The sequence below is a fragment of the Pipistrellus kuhlii genome, unplaced genomic scaffold, assembly GCF_014108245.1.
Source record: "Pipistrellus kuhlii isolate mPipKuh1 unplaced genomic scaffold, mPipKuh1.p scaffold_m20_p_1, whole genome shotgun sequence".
In the NCBI taxonomy this organism is placed as follows: Eukaryota; Metazoa; Chordata; class Mammalia; order Chiroptera; family Vespertilionidae; genus Pipistrellus; species Pipistrellus kuhlii.
The window spans coordinates 80,087,704-80,113,833 of record NW_023425404.1 but is presented as its reverse complement, the minus strand read 5'-3'; the positions used below and the strand labels follow the sequence as shown (position 1 = coordinate 80,113,833).

The 26,130-nt window shown below is 39.6% G+C and overlaps 1 pseudogene; it reads right to left on the bottom strand.

The window, feature by feature from the left end:
- Nucleotides 1–24,163: 24,163 nt before the first annotated feature.
- On the bottom strand, nucleotides 24,164–25,587 carry LOC118716255 (annotated as a pseudogene).
- Nucleotides 25,588–26,130: the final 543 nt, after the last annotated feature.

Here is a 26,130-nt window from a genome sequence, read left to right as displayed (position 1 = left end):
TTTGGATGAGAGAAAAATTTAGTGAAAGTTTAAAAGTTTGAGTATTTCCTGGTTAGTTAAGATATAGAGTGGAAACATCATTCTCCATGAAAATGTAATTCCAAAGGAAGTCTAAGATCTGTACACACATTTCAGTGAAATCACAGGTAGCAATATTTATTGATGCTGCAACTGATCTATCCACAAATTAAATAAGGAAGTTCAAAATATACATAAGATATATACACGCAAGAGGCTTTTTCTTTGAACTAAAGTAGTACAAACAGGAGAAAGGTCATTGGCCAATGTTCAGAGGAGACCAAAGCTGGCATATTGGAAGAAATTCCTTCCCAGGTCATTTTCTCCTCCAAACAGAGGAAACGGGTCAGTTTCTAGCCCAGGGCTAGGGCCTCATCCTCATTGTGGCCATGTGTTGGTCTCATGCTGGATAAGATGTTCTCTACCATTCTATGAGCCCTTGGACATTAAGGGGCAAGAATTTTTTTAAAAAAATAATCAAGCACCACCTTGTATAGTCAATTTTCTAAAGTTCTAATTGAATTTCTTTTATGTTGGAGGACAAGAAAGTCAGTGTATTAGGGATCACACTACAGAATGTTAGCATGATTTTATTCTCAGAAATAATGAGAAGTGTGTATGACGAGTCTACAGAAGATGCTTATTGTAGCACTTTTGTTTTGTTAAAAAAAAAAAAAAGTCTACACACCAAATGTCAGGATGGAAACTATGTTCTGGGGCATATCCGTCCATAATATAGAATACTAAGCAATTGTTAAAAAAAAAAAAAAAAAAAAAAAAAAAAAAGTCCAACCTCTTATTGAACTGGAAAAATCTCTAAAATACATTATTACATTAAAAAAAAACTTATACATTAAGATATAGAATGATTTTTTAAAATCTCACAATAGGAAATTGTGATATTTGTATATAATAAATGCATAAAAACAAAAACAAAGATCTGGAAAACTCAGAAGAGCAGCTGCTTCTGGGAAGGAACCTAATAAGATATGAGGTTTGAGGAGTATTTCAACTGCTTTATGAAAATGTTTTCAACTAGAATATATTGTGCCACATATGAAAAAATGGTTGAGATTAAGGACTCTAAGGCAAGATTCACTTTTTAAAAATGTCAGCTTCACTATTTAGTAACTTAACCACTTTAGTCTCTTTAAACTTCAGTTTCCTCAGCTATAAATGAGGAAAATAATAGATCATAACTTACAGAATTGTTATGTATATATAGTGCTTAACAGAAATTAAATGCTCAATGCTCAATAAATGATTGCTATTATTATTGTTATTACTACCATTTCTAATATTGGACTTAACTCAGTATAATAAAGGGAATGCACCAACAGTAATTGGACCCTCATTCCACTACTGGAAATGCACAATTGAGAGATAAATTCCCATTTCTGATGTCACAGTCTGGAGATGGATGACTCTTGGACAAATAGATTTCCTCTAAATCAGAACTGAAAGATGTGAGAGGGGATGGAGGAGGCCTGTAAAACACAAAGAATGTGGAACCCCAAGTCAAGGAGTCAAGCCACTGTGATGCATATCTGGAATGTTCAAATGAAGTTATGAAACCCAAGTCAACCCTGAATTTTTTTCTGATAAGACCAACCAAAGGATCCCAAATCATAACACCAAGAATGAATATATCATGACCCAATAGGTGTTCACTTCCCAAGTCCTCAGCCTGCTCTATCCTGGGGAAGAATGAGACTAGGAATGGATGGGAGATAGGCCCCATTTCTTTTTGAAGAACCTAGTGCGCTTAATTGAATTGAATAAAGTAATTCCTAATAATTCAATCTAGTTCAGAAGCTATTATATTATGTAACAAAATCATTTAATATGTGATATTCCACAGGCACACATACATGACCACATCTTTTCAAGCTATCAATTACAGCCAGTTGAAACCAAAAATTCATAATTAGTCCTTGACACAAGTTGAGTAATTTCAAGGCAATTTAGAGATGTAATATACAGTTTGATTATTTATTAAACAAACTTCTAGTTGTTCTTTTAAAAAGAAAGAGAAAAAAGGTTTCTATGTGGCAGCACTCTCCTTAGAGGCTCCTGCACTTTAGATTTTTTTGAAAGTCTCCAGATATATCCTGTAGACTGCCAGGGGCCAGGGGCTTACTAAAATCAAGTGTTAAGTGCTAGAAGAGGTTTAAACTAACTACTTATTAACTAAATTGTTAACATGGGATAAGATCTCATTTAGAAGGTAGTACTTTTACTATTTGAGTACAAACAAGGAAATGCTATAATACCTTCATCATATTTGCTCTCTGAGAAAACAATAAGTGAATATGAGTTTACTAATAGATTCAAGTTTCTGAGCAATGGCAGAGTTTTGTTTTTTTTATTTTTTTTAATATTCAATTGGTTAGGCCCTGGCCGGTGTGGCTCAGTTGGTTGGTCATCATACTGTGCACCAAGAGGTTGCTGGTTTGATTCCCTGTTGGGCATATACCTGGGTTGCAGGCTCAATCCCCAGTGGGGGAGAGGGGTCTTACAGGAGGCAGCCAATTGATTTATCTCTTACATGGATGTTTTTCTCTGTCCCTCTCCCTTCCTCTCTCTAAAACATCAATTAAAATATTTGTTTTAAATAACATTCAATGTGTTCAGTCCCAAGGAGAATTTCTAATAACAAAGGATGTCACTTGTTTTGTATTTCGTATGTAGTATAATGAGTTTTCAAAGAGTAAGAGGCTTGAGGACCATTTAATTAAACTTTTCAGAAGAGTTCAATGTATACAAACTGCTCATTAACAAGACCAGAATATCCCTTGAGGTTAAATTTGGATTTTTGAAATGTTATTTTTATTATATTTGGAGCCAAAACACACTAGGAATACATATCATATTATGATAGAGAGCTGATATTTGAAATTCAATTATGTCAGGTATTTGAATCTCAATAGTTCATGGGTAGTACATTATTCAAGAAAATAGCAAATGAATAAAATGATGGCAATTTGAAATTGTGTTATTATCAGAATAAGATATCTGAGGAACGTTTTACTCTGAGAGTCTCTATGGAAGATTATTTGAATATAAGTAATTCTAGAGACAATCTTTAAAGAAAGCATGGACCTATGATGTAATTTCTATTCAGTGTTGATGTTTATCAAAGATCCTTTTATGTAACAACTGGTGGCCTGGTGCACAAAATTTGTGCACTAATTAGAGGAAATATTAATATTGCTATGCCCTTTCTCTATAATAGAAGTGTCAAAGGTGAAAGAAAATTATTAAAATGTATATTACTCCTCCTGTCAGAGTCTGGGGCATGCCGTGGAACCCAGAGTCAAGTCCCCGCCCACCTGTGCTCACCTCGAGAAAGACCCAGACCAACTGGCCTCACCCCCATTAAGCCCCGCCAGGTGGGGGGCACAGCCTCAGGTCCCCTAGCCTGGTGCCAGGTGGGGGGTGCAGCCTCAGGTCCTGCAGCCCAGCGCCAGAGTGGGGGACACGCCTTGAGGTCCCCCATCAAGCCCCACTGGGTGGGGGCATGGCCTGAGGTCCCTTGGCCTAGCACCAGGGCAGGGGGCACAGCCTCAGGTCCCCCAGTTTGGTACCAGGGCGGGAGGTACACCTTGAGGTCCCCCATCAAGCCCTGCCAGGCGGGGTGCATGGCCTAAGTTCCCCAGTCAAGCCCTGCTGGGCAGGGGGCACAGCCTCAGGTCCCCCACCCTGGCCCGGCTCCATGCAGCCTCAGGTCCCTGCTGATCGCTGGTTATAGGAACCTCAACTCCACTGTGGGCACAGCCATCTTGTGACAGCGTGATGGTTAATTTTCATATTACCTCTTTATTATATAGGATGTACCAGGCACTCAAGAAATATGGCCAAGAAGTTTTCTCAAGCAGTCTGTGTTTCATAATGGAAAACAAGACAAGCAGACATGATAGATTATAATAACAGAGAGATGAATAATATCCAGTGGACACACAGAGAACCTGCCACTGCCTTGAGCACAGGGAGGGTTGCCAAAATTATAACAACTATGCAGAAACATATAATACTAGTGGCCCGATGCATGAAATTCATGCACGGGATCGGGGGGCATCCCTCAGCCCGGCCTGTACCCTCTCCTATCTGAGATCCCTGGGACTGCTAGCTCCTAACCGTTCACTTGCCTGCCTGCCTAATTGCCCCTAACCACTTTGCCTGCTGGCCTGCTCTCCCCCAACTTCCCCCCTCACCAGCCTGATCACCTCCGACTGCCCCCCTGCCAACCTGCTCACCCCCAACAGCCCCCCGCCAGCCTAATCACCCACAACTGCATCCCATCCTGGCCTGTTCACTCACAACTTCCCTCCCCTCTTAGCCCCTAAATGCCTCTACCTCAGCACCATGGTTTTATCCAAAAGAACATCAGGAAGTTCTCCTGGAAGGTCTCCCAGCCTAATTAGCATATTACCCTTTTATTAGCATAGATAGAGGCATGGTGCACGCATTGGGGCTGGCTGGTTTGCCCTGAAAGGTGTTCCAGATCAAGATGAGGGTTTCCTTGAAGGACAGGGCAGCCTGGGCGAGGGGCCTGTGGTGATTTACAGGTGAGCCACTCCCTCGTTGGGGTGGGGGTCCGCACATGGGATGGTGCTGGCCTGGGCAAGGGGCTGGGGCAGTTTGCAGGCCAGCACTGCCACCATGGGATGAGGGTCCCCACTGGGGGGGGGGGGGGGCATGGCCAGCCTGAGGGAGGGGCTGAGGGCTGTTTTCAGGCTGGCCACATCACTTTCAGGGTGGGGGTCCCCACTGAAGTGCTTGGTCACCCTGAGTGAGAGGCTGATGGCTGTTTACAGGCTGCCAAACTGGTCAGGGCAATAACCACTTTTTTAAATAACTAAATAATATATCAGCATCTTAGCACCTTGGAGGCAGAAGAGAAATTAAAAATGACACTTATATCAAAAGATATTTACTTAAATAACACTTGAAAGGGGGAAGTTCAGAGGCAGAAAATTCAGAAGCACAAAGAGAAGGAAAGTTCAAGTTTACTGGTAACAAGATGCAAAAGAGATGCCAATATATGCAAATGGAAGGCAAAATGGTCTTAAAAGGATGAACCATAATAAAATGGAATATAATGACCAGAAATACAAGGCCTTTTATTGGAAAACAAAAAGGGAAAAAAGAAAGGAAGAGGGTAGGGAAGGTGGGAGAGATGAAATTTTACAAACATAGTAAGAGGGTACCATTGGGTACCGCACTCATTTAGGAAATATGGGCACTGCTTAAAAGTGCCATAGCCAAAAAAAAAAGGGGGGGGGGGTGGGGAGGGGAGAGGGCCCTATTGCCAGGAACCAAACATGAACACAAATCCATTCCGTCTTTTCTTGCCAAGCTGTGACTACTGCCTACAACAGCCCAAGAAGGTACTTTATTCCCAATAGTCCACCCAGGGTGGGTGACTTTTTCTAATTCACATGCCAACTAGCTCTGGCCTAGTATAGATATTGAATGAAAATAAGTAAATAAAAATAGACATAACTGCATTTATTGACAGTAAACTCTCAGGTTACCAGAGTAATATCACTGACCTAAAAACTAAAACGAACTAAAAACTAAAACAGTTTCAGGCTGTGATTAGAAATATTTAAAATCTAGAATAAATAAGGTGGGCATCCCATTCTTTGTCACTTTAGTACCTATAGCATTTTGCTCATTTCAAAGGTAAATGAACCAAATGGAAAAGATGTGGTCAGAAAAGATGACATCTGAGAAAGAGTTTGAAGCTACAAGGGGTGTGAAGCCTGGACAAGATAAAGTTGATGTGAGTGTGTGTGTGTGTGTGTGTGTGTGTGTGTGTGTGTAGACCATGACAGCTATCTTTAAATTAATCTCCAGTAGCCCAGCCAGAGTGGCAGGGTGGTTGAGCATCGACCTATGAACCAGTTCAATTCCTGGTCAGGGCACATTCCCAAGTTGCAGGCTCAGATTCAATTTTATTATCAACGTTATATGTGTAAGATGATCTGGAGAGTTGTCCTTTTTCCTTTTTGAAAAAAAAAACAAAAAAAAAAACGGTCAATGCAAAGTAGTGCTTATTAGTTCTTTGAACATTTTGTAGTCTTGACTGTGTCTGGCATTTTTTAGCAAGGGAAGGGAGAAAGTATAGATTATTAACTGGATTCACTTCTTTTGTGGCTATAGGTATATTCAGACTTTTTGTTTCATCATTTTTTATAATTAATATTTTTCTAGGAAATTGTCCAATTTCTTTAGGTTTTCAAACATTGTCAGTTTGACAGATTTTAACTCTCCATCTGTAGTTTATCTTTTCTTTCTTCCACGCCTTCCCTCCCCATGTCCTTAGTCTCTCTTTCCAGAGACTGCTTTATCACTCTTTTCAAGGAACTAGCTCATTAACTACTACTCTTATCTTTATGATTTCCTTCCTTCTGCTTTCTGCTTGCTCTCTGGTTGTTTTTTAGTGTATTGTGTTGAGGACTTGACTCATGAGTTTTCAGTTTTTCTCATTGTCTGCTAAATGCAATTACTACTATAAATATTCATTTAAAGTGTCATCTAGGATGCATTCACAGGAGTTTTTGCCTGTTTCATTTTCATTATTTTAAATATATATTATTCTTTCTCTTTTCCTCATAGTTTCTTATTTTTTTATGGAGAATCTCAAGCATATGCAAAAGTAAACATGCCTGGCATTGATTTCTCCTGTGATATTCTTAGTTCAACATGCAATGTGCTAATATATGCTTTTGGTTAATAATGCTCCCTGATTATTTTTATTCTAGAAACCCTCGTGTCTTTCTTCTCCTTAAAGACAAAAGGTATACCTTACACAACCTTGTTTCATACACAGTTAGTGCTCAACAAAATCTGGCTGAATTAATTTTTAAAAATCTATATGACCATATTAAAAGCAGCCCATTTTGTCAAAATGCAACTTTACCTCCATGGAGAGTTCAAAACAACGTTAAAGATACAATTAGCATTTTTACCACCACAGTTTCCATATTTGAAGCTACGCAACAGTTCAGGATAGTTGAACAAACACCGTTTGAGGAGCTATAAATAAAGCGCTGCCTATGGAATGCCAGTCCCACTTTTTCCTCTTTGCCTGCCACTGCTCCAGGTCCTCCTGCTTCCTTTCCAAAGAGCTCAGTGTGTGTGCCCCCAGGGCCTACGCCATCCAAGCCGCATCGGCCGCACAGAGCCCAAGAAAAGCACCGCTGCGCTTCCACAGGAGAAATGGGTTGTTGCCACACAAGGAAAAGGTTCCATCACTTTCAGGCTCCACCACCACTGACTGGCTCAACTGTTTCTAAGAATAGCTGAACTGTGCGGAGGCGGGAGGGCGAGGGGGGAATACTGGCACCAGACACTGGTCTTTAATTGTCTCCAGGTTTTAAAATAGAAACAAGCTGAAGCGGAAGTGCCCTGGAAGCCCTCTCCAGTCCTCACTCACTGTGGACCTGGGGACGCTGACTCAGGCGTGCAGACCTTGCGTGATGGCATCACCACGCAGCCTGTTTCCAGGGCTGGATGGACAATCCCGAAGCCCAGGCCCAGAGCCCGGGGCAGGTCTGCCAGGGCCCACGCCTCAGCCTCAGGATTCTCAGAGGCTCGCTGGGCCTCTCCAAGAGAGGGCTCAGGGGATGTGAGGGATTTCCCCTCCCCAGAGTTAAAGTTATTTGCCAAATGCTTTTTTTCCCCATTCACTTTCATGATTTTAAATTTAGCGTATTAGTTCCTAAATCAGATTTTGCACATAGTTCCTTGTAAAAAAAAAAAAAAAGCCTGTCTACCAGGAAAGCCTAAGGCATGTGTGCAGTGGAAGCCTTCCATTTGTGGATTGTGTAGCCCTCCACATGGGTACAAGAGAAGAACACTTATAGTGCCAGCAGGCACGAATTGTGGTTTATTTATAATGAGAATGCAACATTAGTGTGAACATTAGGTTTCCTATGAGAAACAAATTCCCAAACTTTGGAGATTGCTTCTAAATTAAAAGTTCTCTCTTGCATAAAAGTTGAAAGAATCCAATACTAGTCTCCATTCATTCAAATATCTCTTGCTTATGAGTTAATCATTTAGTTTAAAAAAAATAGTTTTTTTCCCTGCAAAATTCCAAGTATATATGAAATTATTCTTAGCTGGAAGCATGAAATAAACTGGCATTCAAGCTTCTCTCACCCCAATTCCTAGTCAAACACTGTATATAAAAGAGGTTGCTGAGGCTGGGGCTCCCAGGAACCCAATGCCAGTTTTTGATGGGATCATTTCAGCCTTACTCCTTCCAAAGTAGTCAACTGTTAATTGTTGATCCATTTAGAACAAGAAGGGAGGGGAGGGAAGGGGAGGGGAGGGGAGGGGAGGGGAGGGGAGGGGAGGGGAGGGGAGGGAAAAAAGAAAAGAAGAGAAAACTGACTTATTTTCTTTCATATGCATACTGTTCTCTGCTGTCTGGTTGGAGATACCCAATTCAAAATAATGGAACATGATAATATGATTATCAAGGCCTTCGTGGCCCCAAACAATAATAACACATTCTTTTTAACCCAAACTCTAGTTTAAGACCTCTGTTGTGTTTAGGCAAATTGAGATTATTCTGTTTGAGAAACATATGAAACCAAAGAAATTTAGCACCCAAAGGAGACAGACATGAGATGAAGCACTTAAACTGTAGGTCTCCCAGAGACCCTGTCTTTGGTTACAGTCAGCAGTACATGCAGAAATGTATTATCAGCTTATCTCCACAGCTCACCTGTTTCTTAATATCTAATTGATCCCTAATATTAACCACTACCCATTACTTGAAACTTCTCTTGCCCATATTTGCCATCAATGCTTAAATCTCAGGAAACCAGCTCAACACACCTCCCAGACCCTAAGCTTGCCTATATTCTCCACTCTGACACCTCAGAAAGACTAACAACAAGCAAGTTAAAAATAAAATTCCGTTTTTAAATACTAACAAATAATTTTAAAATAAAATTTTAATTATAATTTATATCCAGAGAAATTAAACATGGAATTATCATATGTTTAAGTAATTCCACCTCTGAGTATATAAACATAAAATTGAAAAGTTGACTCAAACAGATATTTGTACACCAATGTTATTGAAAGCACTATTCACAATAGATAAAAGATGGAAATAAACATTAGTAGATGAGTAGATAAACAAAAGGTCTTGTATACATACAATGGAATATTATTCAGCCTTTAAAGAGAATGAAATTATAATACATGCTGCAATATGAATGAACCTTGAACACGTTGTACTAATTGAAATAAGCCAGACACTAAAAGACAAATATTGTGAGATTCCACTTATATGAGGTACCCAGAATAGTGAAATTCATAGAGACAGAAAGCAAAATGGTAGTTTCTAGAGATTGAGGGGCAAGATTTAGAAATTATTGTTTAATGGGTACAGACCCATTTTCTATTTAGATTCATTAAAAAGTTTTGGAGCTAGATAGTGGTGATGGTTATAGAATGTGAATATACTTAACATCACTGAACTGTACATTTAAAAATGGTTAAAATGGCCCTGGCCATTGTTGCTCAGTGTGTTGGCCTGTGCACCAAAGAGCCATGGAATCAATTTCTGATCAAGGACACATACTTGGATTTCAGGTTCACTTCCCACCTCCAGTCTGAGGGCATTTGGGAAGCTACCAGTTGATGTTTCCAGTCTCAGTCTTTCTCTCTCTCTCTCCCTTCCTCCTTTTCTACCTCGCTCCCTCCCTCCCTCTCTCTTTTCTATTCTCTCTGAAAAGCAATAGAAAAAATATCCTCCGATAAAGATTAACCAAAAAATGGTTAAAACGGTAAGTTTTATGTTATGTATATATTATAACAATAAAAATATTATTTACTATGTCACCAAATATCTAGAAATAAAATTAATGAAAGATGTGCAAAGTCCTCTACAAAACATTGCAAAGAGAATTTTATTTGTTGTTGTATTTAAAAAAAAAAAAAAAAAGAAAAGAAACCAAGATGGCGGCATAGGGTAGACACCCGAATGCAGCCTACCACAACAAATTTGAATTTAGAACTGAAAAACAGGGGAGGCATTGCCCTGAAGCACCAGATGGCTGGCTGAGAGGAGGCTCTGCCATCTGGGAAGGAGAGAGAAGGCACGCTGAACCTCAGGAACTGTGAAGGTACGAAGAACTGTGTGCGCGAAAAGGCGCTGGCTTAATCCTGGCAGAGAGGAAGGGCCGGACCGAGATTGCTGCTGGCTTACTCCCTGCACGCAGAGGGGGCGGGCCTGGCTGAGTTCGCTACTGGCTTACTCCTGGCGCTGAGAGGGCGAACAGCTAACGTGGCTGGCTTTCTTGTCCTAGAGGAAAACAGAATCACCCTATTGCTCTGATAAACGGCCCCAGACAGGGAGAAGCCAGACTGTCAGGCAGTGGGCAGAGATCTCTTGGAGGTGTGTGAAGCCAGAGGCCATTACTGTGGGACTTGGGGAGGAGCCGAAGGGAAAACAAAGTTTGTCTGCACCAACCCGAGACTCCGCCCTACCTGTGGCTGAGCACAGAAGCTCTCCCAGAGGCTGGCTTTCTCTAAGGAGGGACTTGCAGGAATCCAAAGCTAGTCTGCGCCTTTACCAAAGAGGTGCGCGCGCACCCGCCTGCAACCAATCTTCCAAAACTCTCCAAGAACAGGACTTTTCTAAGGCGAGACTGACAGGGAACCAAAGATTGTCTGCGCCACCCAGAGACCCCGGCCTATTCAAGCAGAGTACGGAAACCCTCCTAGCTGAGACACTGCTGATCCTCACAGCCAATTGGCTTGGAGATCAACGCTTCCCAGTGATACCAACAATAAGCAAGGCTTAACAACAAGACTGCACACACAGCCCACAAAGGGCTACACCAAGACTGTCCACTGCAGGTAACTGGGAAGGCTGTGCTACTGGGCTCTACCAGAACACCTAGCACACAAAGCTATTCCATCAAATCAGGGAAACAACTAAAATGCAGACAAGAAGAAGGACACAAAGGAAGGAGCTGGAGGAAAAGAAAAGATTGGACATTGAGTTCAAAACTACAGTTATAAGGTTATTCAACAATATCCTAAAAAAGGCCGATAAAAATAAATGAGACCTATGAGGATATGAAAAGGGAGCAGCTAGAAATAATAAGGGATCAACAAGAAATGAAGAAAACATTGTCTGAAATAAAAAAATATTATACAAAGTCCTAAAAACAGACTGGAAGATCGCAAGAATCAAGACAAAGATTTAGAACACAAAGAGCCAGAGGACACTCCTCTGCAGAAGGGAGAAGATAAGAGAATCCAGAAAGTTGAAGATAGTGTAAGAAACCTCTGGGACAATTTCAAGCGAACCAACATCAGAATTATGGGGATTCCAGAAGAGAGAGAGCAAGATACCGAAAGAGTACTAGAAGAAATAGTGACAGAAAACTTCCCCCACCTGGGGAAAGAAATAGACTTACAAGTCCAGGAAGCCCGCAGAACCCCAAACAAAAGGAATCCAAGGAGGACCACACCAAGACATATCATAATTAAAATTCCAAGAGCAAAAGACAAAGAGAGAATATTAAAAGCAGCAAGAGAAAAGCAGGTAGTGACCTATAAAGGAGCACCCATAAGACTGTCAGCTAATTTCTCAACTGAAACCATGCAGGCCAGATGGGAATGGCAAGAAATATTCAAGGTGATGAATAACAAGAACCTACAGCCAAAAATAATCTACCCAGCAAAGCTATCACTCAGAATCAAAGACAGATAAAGAGCTTCACAAATAAAAAAAAGCTAAAAGAGTTCATCACCACCAAACCAGAATTATATGAATTGCTGAAGGAGGTTATTTAGGAAGAGGAAGAAGATAAAGATAAAAATTATGATCAACAAATACGTAGCTATCAACAAGTGAATCTAAAAACCAAGGGAATTTAAAAATCTGATGAACAATATTAACTGGTGAATATAATAGAATCAGAGGTATGGAAGGGGAGTGGACTGACGATTCTCAGGGAAAAGGGGAGTGGGGGTGCGGGAAGAGACTAAACAAAAACTGTGCACCTATGGATGAGGACAATGGGGTATGGGGAAAGGACAGAGGGTGGGGTGGGAACCTGGTGAAGGGGAGCAATTGGGGGGGGGGGGGAAGGATCACATTTGTAATAATCTGAACAATAAAGATTTATTAAAAAAAAAAAAAAAAAAAAAAAAAAAAAAAACTTCACCAGAGGATATTTTTTGCCCATTGATTTCTAAAGAGAGTAGAAGGGAGGGAGGAAGGGAGGGAGAAAAAGAAACATTGATATGAGAGAGACGCATCAATTGGTTGCCTCCCACAACTGAAGTGCATATCCTTGACTGGGAATCAAACACTAGACCCTTCAGTCTGCAGGCTGATGCTCTAATCATCAAGCCAAACTGGCCAGGGCTTCTCAGGGAATTTTTAAAACACCTAAATAAATAGAATTACCACATTGTGAATAGAAAGACCGGATATAATTAATATATCAAGTCTACCAAGTTGATCTGTAGGTTCAAAGCAATCTGTCACAGCCCTGCAGAATTTGTTAAATAAACAAGTTAAATATAAAGTTTATATGAAATGCAAAAGATTTAAATAATTAAAACAATCTTAGAGAAGGAGGAGAAAAATGACGACGAATAGGAGAAAAAGGAGAAGGAGGAGGTTTACCCTACCATATTTCAACATACACTATAAAGCTATAGTGATTAAAAAATGTGTGGTACTGGCATAAACATAAGAATAGACAAATAGGTTAATCAAACAGAATCAAAAGTCCAAAATTAGACCCACACACATGATCACTTGATTTTCAACATAAAATTCAGTAATGGAAAGAAAATTCTTTGGAATATAGTGTGGAGCAACTGAATATCTTTTTTACCTCACAATATACGCACATACAAATAAAATTCTGAGTAGATATGAGTTAAGTACCAAAGTGTGAATATTAACATTGTAAAGCTTTGAGAGGAAATCATAGAATAATGTCTTTGGGAACTATGACAGAAATTTTGGGCTAAAACACAAAAAATACTAATTATGTATAAGAATATGATAAAATAGATCATCAAACTTTAAAACTTTTTCTCATCAAAAGCATCATTTGGAAGAAAACATTCACAATACATATATTTAACAAAAGATTTTTATGAAAAATACCTAAATAATTTTTATAAACCAACAATAAAAAAGATCATAAAATATTGAAGAATGGCCAATAAGTATATAAAAAGGAATATAATATCATTACTCATCGGAAAATTTAAATTAAACCATAGTGGATATCAAAAGACCCCCCCACAAATGACAAAATTAAAAAGAGTGGTAATACCAAGTTTTGATGAGAACATAGAGGAGCTGGAACTTCTGTGCATTGATATTGAGAGTGTAAAATAGTATAATCAGTTTGGGAAACTGATTAGCAGTTGTTAATAAAGTGAAACTTATACTCATATTATGATTTAGCAATTTCATTCTTAAATATAGCCCAAAGATAAATTAGTCAGTATGTCCACAAAAAAAAAACTTGCTCAGAAATGTTCGTAGCAGCTTTATTCATAAAGACAAAGCACAGTAAGTACATAAATGACTGTCAACAGCAGGATAACTGGTTGTGATATAGTCATATAAAAAAATACTACTGAGCAATAAGAGTCTCAGGAATAACCTCAGATGCATTATGATAAATTTAAAAAGCCAGCATTAAAGGTAACAGATGTATGATTAATATGACACTTTTGAAAAACTATTTACAATAGAAGGCATAGTGTACAATTCCTTTTCTCAAAGTTGTAAAACAGACCTAGCTAATCCATGGTGAAAGAAATCAGAATAGTGATTAAATTGGGGTGGTGATATTAAATAAAAAAGGGAACTTTCTGACAGAAAGATTCTAAATCTCAATGTGTGTGGTGGTGACGTCTATATATAGCATATAATGTCATTGAGTTTTATATTTTAGATTTGTTTGCACTGTTATATTTAAATTTGCCTCAGTTAAATGTTGTAAAAAAATGTTTTAGACTGGTGATCAGATGATTGTGAAGAGTATTCTCAAGCATTCTTTCCTGTTCTCCCACAACTGAAATTTAACCAACACTTGAACACTTAAATTTCCAAGCTTTTGAGTTTTAAGCTTCCTCTCTGGTAGAAAATTAGGTACCTAAAAAGCTTTTTAATTCTGTCAAATATTAAGAACAGAAGCCAAAGCTACTGATTGCTGCTGACTAACCTGTTCACTTATTACTAAAAACAGCCTGGGGCTGGGGCCTGGGCTTTCAGGGCCCTCTCACAGAGCTTTTGTTCATCTCAGTTAAATAATAACCCAAGATCAGTATGTGACTCAGTCAAAGCACTGGTAATCCATTAGGTATATGTTTGCTTCTTCGGTTAGAGGCACAAGAAAAATGCTACATTAGTTAAGTTTTTAAAAACAGCTCAAAACTTCTGTAAAAGGTATATTAATTATGTTCTAGTTTTAGAAAAAAATATTTTAAATCCTCTAGGTTAAAAAAATACTTCATTGTTAGCAAAATCTAGAAAATTATATGGTAAGATAGCATTAGCTATCAAGTTAGTTATTAAATAGACAACTTCCTTTCACCCTCTCAATTCATAGCCCTCATGGGAGAATTTATTAACTAGGTGTTCAGTTCACATTAATTAAGCTTAACTGCCTTTGGCCAGTTAAACAGCTAATCTATCTATTGAAAACCTATTTACTTCTATATTGATATCTATGTATATCTATATATAAAATTATTGTCAGGTTTTTTTCCTTATTTTAATATTTCTATTGCTTCCATCAGACTGCATTACAAGTATGGGTAAATAGCTGGTGATATAGCATTTCCATTCATGTGTGCAGTCCCACGTTGAAGAAAATGGAAATGAAACTGCAATATCAGCCTTGTCCATTGAACACTCCCCATGAGCAGTGGAAGTTTTTCACAGGTCTTCTGAAGCTGAGTCTCTGGGATGCCTAACCTGATACTATTTGGTAAGGTCAAGTTGAATGTCCACACCAACAAAGCAAGACCCTGACACAAAGAAATATCTACCTTTTAATCATTATTTCATGTCCAGTTGGAGTTCCCGTTTGCTTCATTATTTCTCCTTTAGCCACCTCAAGCCCACACTGTGACCAAATCACTCTGGCATCTTGTGAATACCCTCTACTCAAATAAGACAACTGTTTCTCCCCCTGTGCTTTCTTTACTGAGCCGTTTAATAAACAGCAGGGTGGCTGGGAATGAGCTTGGGAGGAGCTGGGCTGGGACAGGGCATGGATGTCCTCTTTGCACTACTGACCTGCAATGGATTTGCACCTCTCAAGGGGTCTCTGGGTTCCCGCAGAGCTCTGGGACTAGTTGCTAGGACTTGACACTGCTCTGTGCAGCCACTGATCACCCTGAAAAGCAGCCAGGCTGCATTCTAGAGGAAATGAAATGCTAGAAATTTGAGTAACAATGAGGACAAGACTGCTTCATTTAATAACTACATACCTCTGGGTCTGGCTTAAACTACCATAGTCCTTCAACACTGTCCCAAAGAGTCAAAGGTACGTAGTGGATGCCTTCAGAACACATTTCCGTTTATGTGGCAAGAATGAAGCTATTGTCCCTCTTTCATAGTAACTCTTAACAAGCCTTCTCATTCATGATTTCTGGCTTTTTTAAACAAGGAAATAAAAGTTAAAAGGAAGAGAAAAAGAGGAGAAAGAACTCCATCAGCATATGTGGCCTAGAACAGCAAGAGCAAAGTTGGGAGAAGTCCTCAGTCTCAAAACCATAGGAAGTCGGGGCCATCAGCAATCTCCCCACTGCCTTGTGGGAGAAGAGAAGATTGAGAGGTTCTACAGACCCACACCCACTCACTTCACTATCTGTAGTAAGGTTGGGAGACATTGTTCTCCTGTGGTCCCTAACTAGACACAAACTCCATCTACAATGCCTCAGTGACAATCACAAAGTCTTGAGCAGGGTAACATTGGGTCCAGATTGCTCACTTCCATCTTCTACAGAATACTGACTTTTAAAGGAACGAGGGAGTTTTTATTGTATTTATCTCGACCCATCATATGCTTTTTTCCCTCTGAGGTGGCTGGTCGGGGACATCACCATATCCTTCTCTCCATCCTCCTACAGGATGTGCCTCTCCTGATAGAGAAAACAAGATATGGATAACATCTAGTCATTGTCTCTATACAGTCTGTGGAAGTGGGTCAGTGGAGTTTCCTAGAGTCAATGATATGGATACTGAATCTGGAAGCTAAAGGGCCTGTATCATCCCAGCAATAGTCACCTAGTTTATATGACAAGGACAGAAATCGTAAGCACACCCTCTTTAAGGGATCAGTGGGCTTTCCTCAGAGTCTGCCCAGCCTGTAAGGACAAGCCTCACTGGGGCAGTGTTTGTGTAAACCGCAATTTGTCCTCCCCAAGCCTCAGGACTTTAGAGCTAGTCCTTCCATGAGACACCACCAGTCACCTCCTCAGGGGAGCAGGAAAAAAGGCATCTGGATGCAGAGTCTACAGGAACATACACCGCAGTCAAAAATAATTTACCCAAAATGTCCAGTAGTGGATCTGTTCTCAATTAAAAATATACATGGAAGCCAGAAATCTTGATTTCAAACAGATAGAGCAGTGCAAAAATAACTTTTAACAAATAGGACCTAGTACATAATAAGGGATATAAAGGTTTTGTTAGAACAAATAAGTGTTAAGTATATAGTACATGTATACATATATAGAATATATACACTTTGTATATTATATGTACTATGTTTATGTACTAGAAAACCTTTTTACTTAATAAAAGTATACTGTGTATCATACAAATACACAGAAGCTATAAGAAATTTAATTATCATTCTGTCAATAATAAAATTCTAGGCTTACTTGAAAATAAAAAAAGTCATAATGTTAAACATAACTCAAATTTTACATTTATCCAATTTAACCACAAAAAAAGTACAAATCTACTTTACACAGTAATTTCCTTAAAATATTTTCAAGATCATCATTATAAAAATGATGCTAGATCAACATTCCTATGGGAAACAGTATGGCAAATTGGTGTAGAAGGATTTGTTGTGATATCTAACAAAACCAGAGGAAAGATTGATGAGAGAGCAATACGGATTATCTATTCTTTCTACAGGTTTTCTTTCAAATTCTCTTCCAGCTTGTTCATCTGGACTATCTTGTGCTGAACAGTAAATAAGCACTGTTTCATAGCACTTATGAAATATTATGAGATATTCATAACATGAAATAGGGACATTTTTTATCCTTTTTTTTTTCTTATCCATATCATGTGGATTCATTCCATGAAACACCACTGCTTAGTCACCTCATTGCCCCACCCCCAATGTTGTAGCCCACAGTAAGCCCTCAATTAATTTTTAAATAAATGAATATTTATAAAGAAATCTTCTGTGATCTATTCTAGTATTAGGTGTGTCCAGTAATTAAATATCTGGAGAAATGGGTTTCTTCTGTACTTTGTAGTTTAGTAGAAGATGGTGATGGAGCCTCTGGACCTTGGAAGTCATTCCTAGCATCTTGGCATCATTGATTCAGTAGTGCTGGCTCCATTGAGGTTGATTCAACCACAGTGTGACCCTCGCAGCCCCCAGGATCCTCGAGTCCACACAGACTTAGACACATTCATCACAGGGAGAACATTCTTGAGTCTTTGTGACAACTAAACCTTTATTTGTTAAAGGTTAATCCAAGGCTGAAGCAAACATACTCAATAAGGGGATTATTAAATTTTCTTATTAAGTGTAATCAGGGAACTTTGTTGTCTGGATGTCAGGTTAAAGCCATAACTGGGGGGGAAATTCCTCTGAAGATAAAAAAGCATAGAGTTATGACTATAATCATATATCAACATTCTCTGTCACTTACACTTGAAAGTTCTTTCATCTTAATGAAAAGTATCAAGTGTTGAAGGTGTGCTTTACAGCTTACACAGAGCCATAAGCCCAGAGAGTTTGTTCACTATTTCAGAAATGCCCTTACTGATAAGTCAATAACTGGGCACTAGGGTTTGACAAAAGGGTAATAGGCCATTATCTCCACGTCAGACAAGGATCCTGCCAGGACCCCCTCCCCACCACTTCTGAATCCTTCAGCTAGAGGACATGTCACAAATTCAGATAGCTTTCAGAATAAATTCCCAGTAATCACAGACAATCAAGGACCTCACAGATCATATGTCCAGACCATTTATTTTTACAAATAATGGCCTTACATCCAGAAAATGGTGAGAAATCCTCAAAATAAGGTTGGGCTCAAGTCAGAAAGTAGGTTTCTAAATGTTGGCCTACTGCAGAAAATAGGAAGGCACATGGGCATCCAAGGGGGAGTAGAATTTCATCAAATGAATTTTGGGGGAGTTACAAGCATTCAATCTATGAAATTAATCAGATAAATTTTGACAAAAGTCTTAATCACATACATGCTCATTACCAAATGGCAATTAGATTTATTGTAACATGGTATTTTTTAAGGAGTGAATGTAGGGAATTCAAAGCTTCCTAGAGAACAATCTTCTAGTACTTGTTGGAACAGTAGGATGTTTTCAGGGAATGTAACAGGAAACACAAGTAAAAGTAGCTTAAACAATAAGGAAATGTATGATCTATCATGAAAAGAAGTCCAAAGATAGGGCATTTTCTAGAGATGGTATGTTACGGTTCCGGGTCCATTTTTCTGCATTCTCTCCACATGGATCTCCTCTGGATATTTTCATTGACCTCAGGGTAGATATAAGATGGCTGGACTGTGTCAGACCTCACAACCAAAAGTATCTAGAGAAAAAAGAGGAATCATTCATTTCTGAAATGGTCTTTAAGAAATTTGGAATTTTTTTCCTGTAGTTTCCCTGAAGCCAGCTCCCAACCCATGCGTTTGACTTCCTCTTCTATCCATTTACTAGAATTAGGTCATTTGCCCATTCCTAAATTAGGTTTTGGCAGGAATTGTGAAGTTGTTATGATTGTCTGGGCTAATCATTTGAAGTATAATGGATATTGAGGAGTTTACCACATTAGCCATCACAATATTAAAAATGTTGATCTAAAAATTTCTCCTCTGATAATGTATCAGAAGGAAATAATTTTTAAATCTCCCAAAATGTCCATAGAGCTCTAAGATAATATTAAGTTTTTTCTAGCCATAGTACTACCCTTGGCAAAGGATCTAAAGAGTTCTGCACGGGCTTGGAAATACTCTCTCCCCAACAGGCACTGCTTCATGACCACAATCTAAGACTCCAGTCCCAGAAACATGCTGTAATTAAAATTGAATACCAAGCTATTCTTAAGAAACACCATGTCTGAGCCCATTATGCCTTACTATATTTTTCCCTGTGACTGTAAGAATCAAGGGCATTCCTTATCCCCCAGAGTCTTGTCCCCATACAAATCTGCACACCTACTTTGACCCAATATCACACCCCTTCCTATATCTTACAAATACTTCCACTTTGTCATCTGAAACTTCTGGTCAAGTGATAGGAAAATCCAATGTTTTTCACCTCTTCTTTAAGTGTTGACTTCATCATGCTCAAACCCGAGCCTTCATGATCATTCTTCTCTTACACCTCTTGTTCCACTGGGCGGAGAGCTGGGCAAAATCTCTTCCTTCCTTCTCAATGCTGCTTCTAGACTACTGTGATCCCTTCTCCATGAAAGTGCCCTGCTCCTTTAAAGAGCTCAGCAGCAGGCCAGGCCTGCAGAGTGCATCAGGTATACTGTCCTCCCTAATGCACTGCAGTCATCTGCAACCCTTCATTCATTCCCTCTCACTCCTTGAAGATTTAAACTCCTGAATCACTGTCTGTCTCTTCATCCTTTCCCTGTCATCATTCATGGTAATCCCCACCTCTAGGGAAGTATTTCTACCAATATCGTGACTTCTCATATCCTTAACCTTTCACTGCCTGCCCCCCCCCCAACTCCCCTCCCTTGCAAGCTTTATCTCACCCCCAAATGCCCTCCTCTACCTGCCAATTTGGTTCTGATTGGTCAGTTCTTATGCCAGTCAGTGTCAAAAGCTTCGCCTCCTCGGCAGCCATTGGCTCCTTACAGTTGACCCAGATTTAGTTCTGATTGGTCAGTTTCTATATCAGTCAGTGTCTCTAAGCCTATCAACGGGGACCTAATTAGAAAGGCGGGGCTGATCAGCAGCTGGGGTGGAGGCCTGGAGAGAAATAGATGCCTGGTTGCTGGCCAGACTGGGAGAGATAGAGAGAGGTGAATGCTGATCCAAAACTGCCACAGAGGCAACAAATCAGTCCCTGCTTCTCTCTTCAGGCCTTTCTTTGGCCATGATCCTCAGCCCCCTCAGCAGTTAGTGCTGGGACACCATATCTGCAGTGGAAGCAATCAGCGGTACAGCAACCCAGCCTGACTGCAGAACTAACTTTCCCTTGGCAGAGCCTTGGTGGTTACTGGTCGTTAGGACCCAGAGTTTTTATATATTAGGATTATTATTATTATTATTATTATTTTAAGTCTTACAGATTCTTTTAAAGAAAAGCTGCATAGCAGAAGACACCATCAACAAAACAGCAAGAGTCGACATTGCATGGGAACACATACACAGAGTGGCCAGATTATTGTGACCATCCATCAGTACTTCGTTGGGCCACCTTTTGCCTTCAATACTGCAGCAATTCTTGGCATTGACTCCACAAGATGTTGAAAGGTGATGCCAGGAATCTGACACCATGCCTGATGAATAGCACTGTCCAGTTCTGAGGATTTGAAGATTGGGAACCAGCTGCTGGATGGCTCTTTTAACTTGTCCCACAAATGCTCAATTGGATTGAGATCTGGTGATTGTGGGGGCCACCTAAGCAAGGTAAAGTCTCCCTCATGTTCTTGAAACCACTCCTGCACAATACGAGTACCATGGCATGGCACATTGTCTTGTTGGAAGAAGCCATCTCCATTAGGATACGCCCTCAACATGATAGGATGAACTTGATCAGCAATGATATTTAGGTATGTTGTGCTATTCAGACATTGTTTCACATGAATTAAAGGGCCCATTCATGCAAGGAAAACATGTTCCAAACCATAACACTGTCCCCACCAGCTTGAACTCATACATTTGAGGTGCATGCTTTCATGCCGTTTCCACCAAATTCTCACTCTGCCGTCTGCATGATGCAACTGAAAACATGATTCATCGGACCACATGACTTTTTTCCAATGCTGGACTTTCTACTCCTTGTGTTCCTGTGTGAACTGGAAATGTTTTATCTTGTTAACTGCAGTCAGCAAAGGTGTTCAAACAGGCCTTCAGCTTCCATATCCCATATGATGCAGTGTATGGCTAATTTGCCTACAAACCTCAGGTGGTCATAATAATCTGGCTACTCAGTGTATTTGCCAATGTTACATTGGATAAGGGCCTAATCTCCAAAATTTATAGGGAACTCATACAACTTAATTAAAGGAAGATAAATAATCTAATCAAAAAAATGGGCAAAGGACCTAAATAGATACTTTTCAAAAGAGGACATACAGAAAGCCAAGAGACATATGAAAATATGTTCAAAGTCACTAATCATCTGAGAGATGCAAATCAAATGACAATGAACTATCACCTCACACCTGTCAGAATGGCTGATATCAATGGCTGACAAGTGTTGGCAAGGATGTGGAGAAAAGGAAACTATAGTATACCACTGGTGGGAATACAGACTGGTGTAGCCATTGTGGAAAAGAGTTTCCTAAAAAAAAAAAAAAAAAAAAAAAAAATGAAATTCCCATTTGACCCAGTAATCCACTTCTAGTAATATATCCCAAGAAACTAGAAACACCAATCAGAAAGGATATATGTACCCCTATGTTCATAGCAGAACAATTTATAATAACTAAGATTTGGAAACAATCTGAGTACCAAACAGCAGATGAGTGAATTGGAAAACTGTGGTGCATCTATACAATGGAATACTTTGCTGCTGGGGGGAGGGAAAAAAAAAAAGGAACTCTTACCGTTTGAGACAACATGGAATGACCTAGAAAGCATTATGCTAAGCTACGTAAGCCAATCAGGGAAATATAAATATCACATGATCTCACTCATTTGTGGGATATAATGAACATAAACTGATGATCAAAAATAAATCCAGAGTTACAGAAGCATCAAACAGAGGGAAAATTGGGGTGGGGAGGAGGAAGAGATCAACTAAAGGACTTGTATGCATGCATATAAGCATAACTAATGGACACAGACAGTAGGGGGTAAGGACATGTGTTGGGCGGTGGAAGTGGCCAGGAGAGGTCAATGAGGGAAAAAGGGAGAATATGTAGTACTTTAAACATTAAAGAATTTAAGTAATTTTTTTAAGTCCAAGTAAGCAAAGATTTTCCTGCCTTATTCTCACCAAATCATTTCAAAACTACTGATCAATTTTTTAGTAAATTAAGGCTTTTATTAATTTTAAAAATAATTTTTACAAAACACTTTCTTAAAAATATGTTTTTATTGATTTTTAGAGAGAGAGATAGAGAGAGATGAAACATCAATGAGAGAGAAACATCATTAATCCACTGCCTCCTGAACACTTTTTACTGGGATTGTGACTCCGGGCATGTGCCTGATCAGGAATCCAACCCATGACCTCTTGGTTCCTAAGTCAACACTCAACCATTGAGCCACACCAGCTGGGCTGCAAAACATTTTTAGTTTAATATGTAGTAAAAACTCAGTGACATTCACCTTTGGACCTCTCCTAAATTAAGCATTACCTCATTCCTATCAGATTCTGTTTTCAGATTATATATCCTGTGACTAACTTTATGCTCTGTTTCTAGGCCATAGCACTTATTCTGAAAATTAATTGTCTGACATTGCTTTATAATTATCAGTTGCATCTATGGGAAGCACAAATTTAAGAAACATTTGAATCTTTTAATGGAGAAAATAAAACATGTTTCTAAAAGTTTCTTAGAAACTCAAATTTATTAATTCATACCTTCAAATAATTCTTACTTTTAACATTGTTTCACAGTTCAAAGTGTATTATTAGCCATAATAATGAACTTATTACTTAAAATATGTCCCAAGTTTCCTCATCAACTCATGTATGATTCTACAATAGAGACACTGAATGCTTTTGTCTGATTTCTCTTCATTGCGGTTCCACAGGGAGTCCCCCTACTTCAAACATGTCTGGCTTAATGAATTTTTTTCTTACTATGACTACAATCTGCTTTGGTGTCAGATTCACTCCAGCTTTGAAAGCTTTATTGTTCTCTTTTCAGGCCTCAGACCCTTTCCATTTCTGGAGTGTTCACTAAGGACACAAAATAATTGGTCTGAGCAGATCCACAATACCGCCAGGGTATTAACCAGATTAAACATTAAAAACAACTCCTTTTTCCTTTTGATCAGTGAAGCAATGGCAGCACAATGTTTTGAAGAATATTTGTATTATCTTTAGGTCAGTTTAAAACAAACACACACCATCTTGAGAACAAGCCTCCCCAGCACTTCCCAGGTCAAGGGCAGCCAAGTCCTCATTATTTTGTTTTATACTTGAGGTCATTGCTTGGTGCCATGTTTCCATAATTTATCAAGAAACTAATCAGCTGGGAAATAATCTCCCTAGGGAAGATCTCAATGGTCTTTTCAGAGTTTGTAAATCTCAATAACTCTTCAAGGACAATATCAGCTATGTCATTTTATCACAAGAAAAAAATAAGTTGACTTCCTAAGTAAGATGCACATAGCAATTTTTCTCCATATTTTTAAAGTAAACCATTTAAGCAGTTTTTCCCTCCATTAATCTTCATAACTACATACGGTAACTTCATTAGAGTTTTCAATTTTCCTCTAGAGTTTGCATGTGGAGACTAGGTGAGCCTTTTGCATATCAGAGAACAGGAAGCAGAGATCACCCCTGCAGTGCTACCTACATTTTCCTGCTAGAAGTAAAAATTAGTTAAGTGAAAATGATTATCATGTATCTCTCTTCCTTTTGAATGTACACAAAGTAACAAGAGTGACATACCTAAAATTACAATCACCAAACAACTGCAATAAAGTTGTTCTCCACTTTCATTGACAAATACAGCACAGAGGACATTGCTTGAGAATAGGGCTGCCATCAAAGAGGAGGTGGGGCCAGGTTTCCTTCATTATTCCCTTTTAAACTTAGGTCTCCTAAAGCAATATCTAAAGGCATAATAACTACACAGTCCGTAGCATTAAATTCTGCCATCCCCCCTCCCAGCTCCTCTGAAGAGGAGCTCTCTTTGCCCAGGAGGGTAGATGGAAGGCGCTCTTGGACAGGCTCTCATCTGCACACGCACTTTCTATGGATTGGCACTATGTTTCTAACATTTTAGGATCATTCCAACTTGTTAAAAGACATTGGGAATTCTGGAGAGTGTGCTGACATTCTGTGTTAGCTGTGTTGGTTGTTGGCGTGATGGTGTGGTTGTAGAGGTGAGCCTGTGGTAGCGCCCAGCTTGTATCACATGTTGTCTCCAGTTGCTGGCAGTTCTAACTGCAGCTGCCTCTACAGTTGTAATTGAGAAGAACCAGGGCCAGAATTAAGCTGTCCTCCTGCAGAACGTCTCGCTCCTGACTACTGAGATAAAAGCTCAGCAATAGGATCCGGGGCATCCCTATTGCTTAGAAAACATGAACGGTGAGGAGTAGAAAGTCCATCAGTAGAACTGCTAGCAAAGGGCATGTTTGGCCCTGGCCAGTGTGGCTAAGACAGTATATGCCTGCCAACCCAATGATTCCAGGTCAAGGTGCTATCTGGGTTGCAGGTTTGATCCCTGGTCCTGGTTTGGGTGCCTGCAGGAGACACATCCCAATCCATGTGTTTCTTTCCCATCTGTGTTTTCCTCTCTGTCTCTCTCACCCTTCCGCCCTCCCTCCTTTTCACTGAAAAACAATGGAAAAAAATATCCTTGGTAAGGATTAACTAAAAAAAAAAATAAAAATAAAAAATAAAAAAAATGACAAAATTAAAGTGTCTGTTTGATCTATGAGCTGGAGGACCTCCTAATTCCCAGATCAACATTCTGCATACATGTTGAACACCACTCAGTTCATCTAAATCTCTAGGAACTCTGTGTTCAAGTGTAAGATGAGCTGCACAGTCATTTGTGGCAGAATCAGGGCCACCGCCAGGTAATGCGGCACAGACAGGACAGATCCCTTCTGTTGATGTTTCTACATGTTCAGAAGCAACATATTTGTGAAGAGATGTCTCTGTACAGGCCATTTTTCCACAACAGGGGGAAAAAAAAAAAAAAAAAAAAAAAAAAAATGTGGCTGCTCTGCAGAGAAAGCTTCCCCACCATAGTACAAATCAAATTCCACCCTTGCTAGTATGCACTGCACTGGGTGGTCAGTTGTATGCCCTGTTGTTGTACTACTTTCATAACAAGATGCACCCAGATAGTAATTGTAGCAAATTAAGCATGTATCTGTAACCTCAAATTTTCCTTTTAAACATGCATCACAGCTGACACCCTCATGTTGGGACATCCTAATTCAGCAGATGGCACAGCAGGCTGCAGTGTTCCCTGGCAGATCTTGCTGCTGCCCACCCAGGCTCCCCCTAGATGCTTTAGCTTGGATGCAGTTCCCGAGATAAGTAAGCAGGAAACCGCTCTTGTGCTGGTGGCCTAATTTATCCTAAAAATCTACATTCAGGCACTCTGGAAACTAAAAAAGGGTTGCATTAGGACATAACTCTCCCTCCTCTGTGGCATGTGCATCTTTGTATGGATTAGGCTGGCTCTGCTGGGACCTGATGCTTGAAGGAAGTGATGGAGTGGAGAGGAGATTTAGAAATAGAACAGAATCCCAGTGATTCCCCTGAGACAGTAATGAGACGGGACACCTTTGTTGTCATGAGACTCAGATTTTTGGTTCTCTACTTGGAGCACTCTATCAGTGCTCAGAAGTTCTTCCAAGAGATTGAATCAAAGATGTCCACTGTCCTGGGAAGGCCAGAGGAAAGCTATGTCAGGAAACAATAATGTGGAGCCTTCAATCTGAAATGAAATATTATTTTATCAGCCAGATGACTTAGTTTTGTGCTCATCTCTA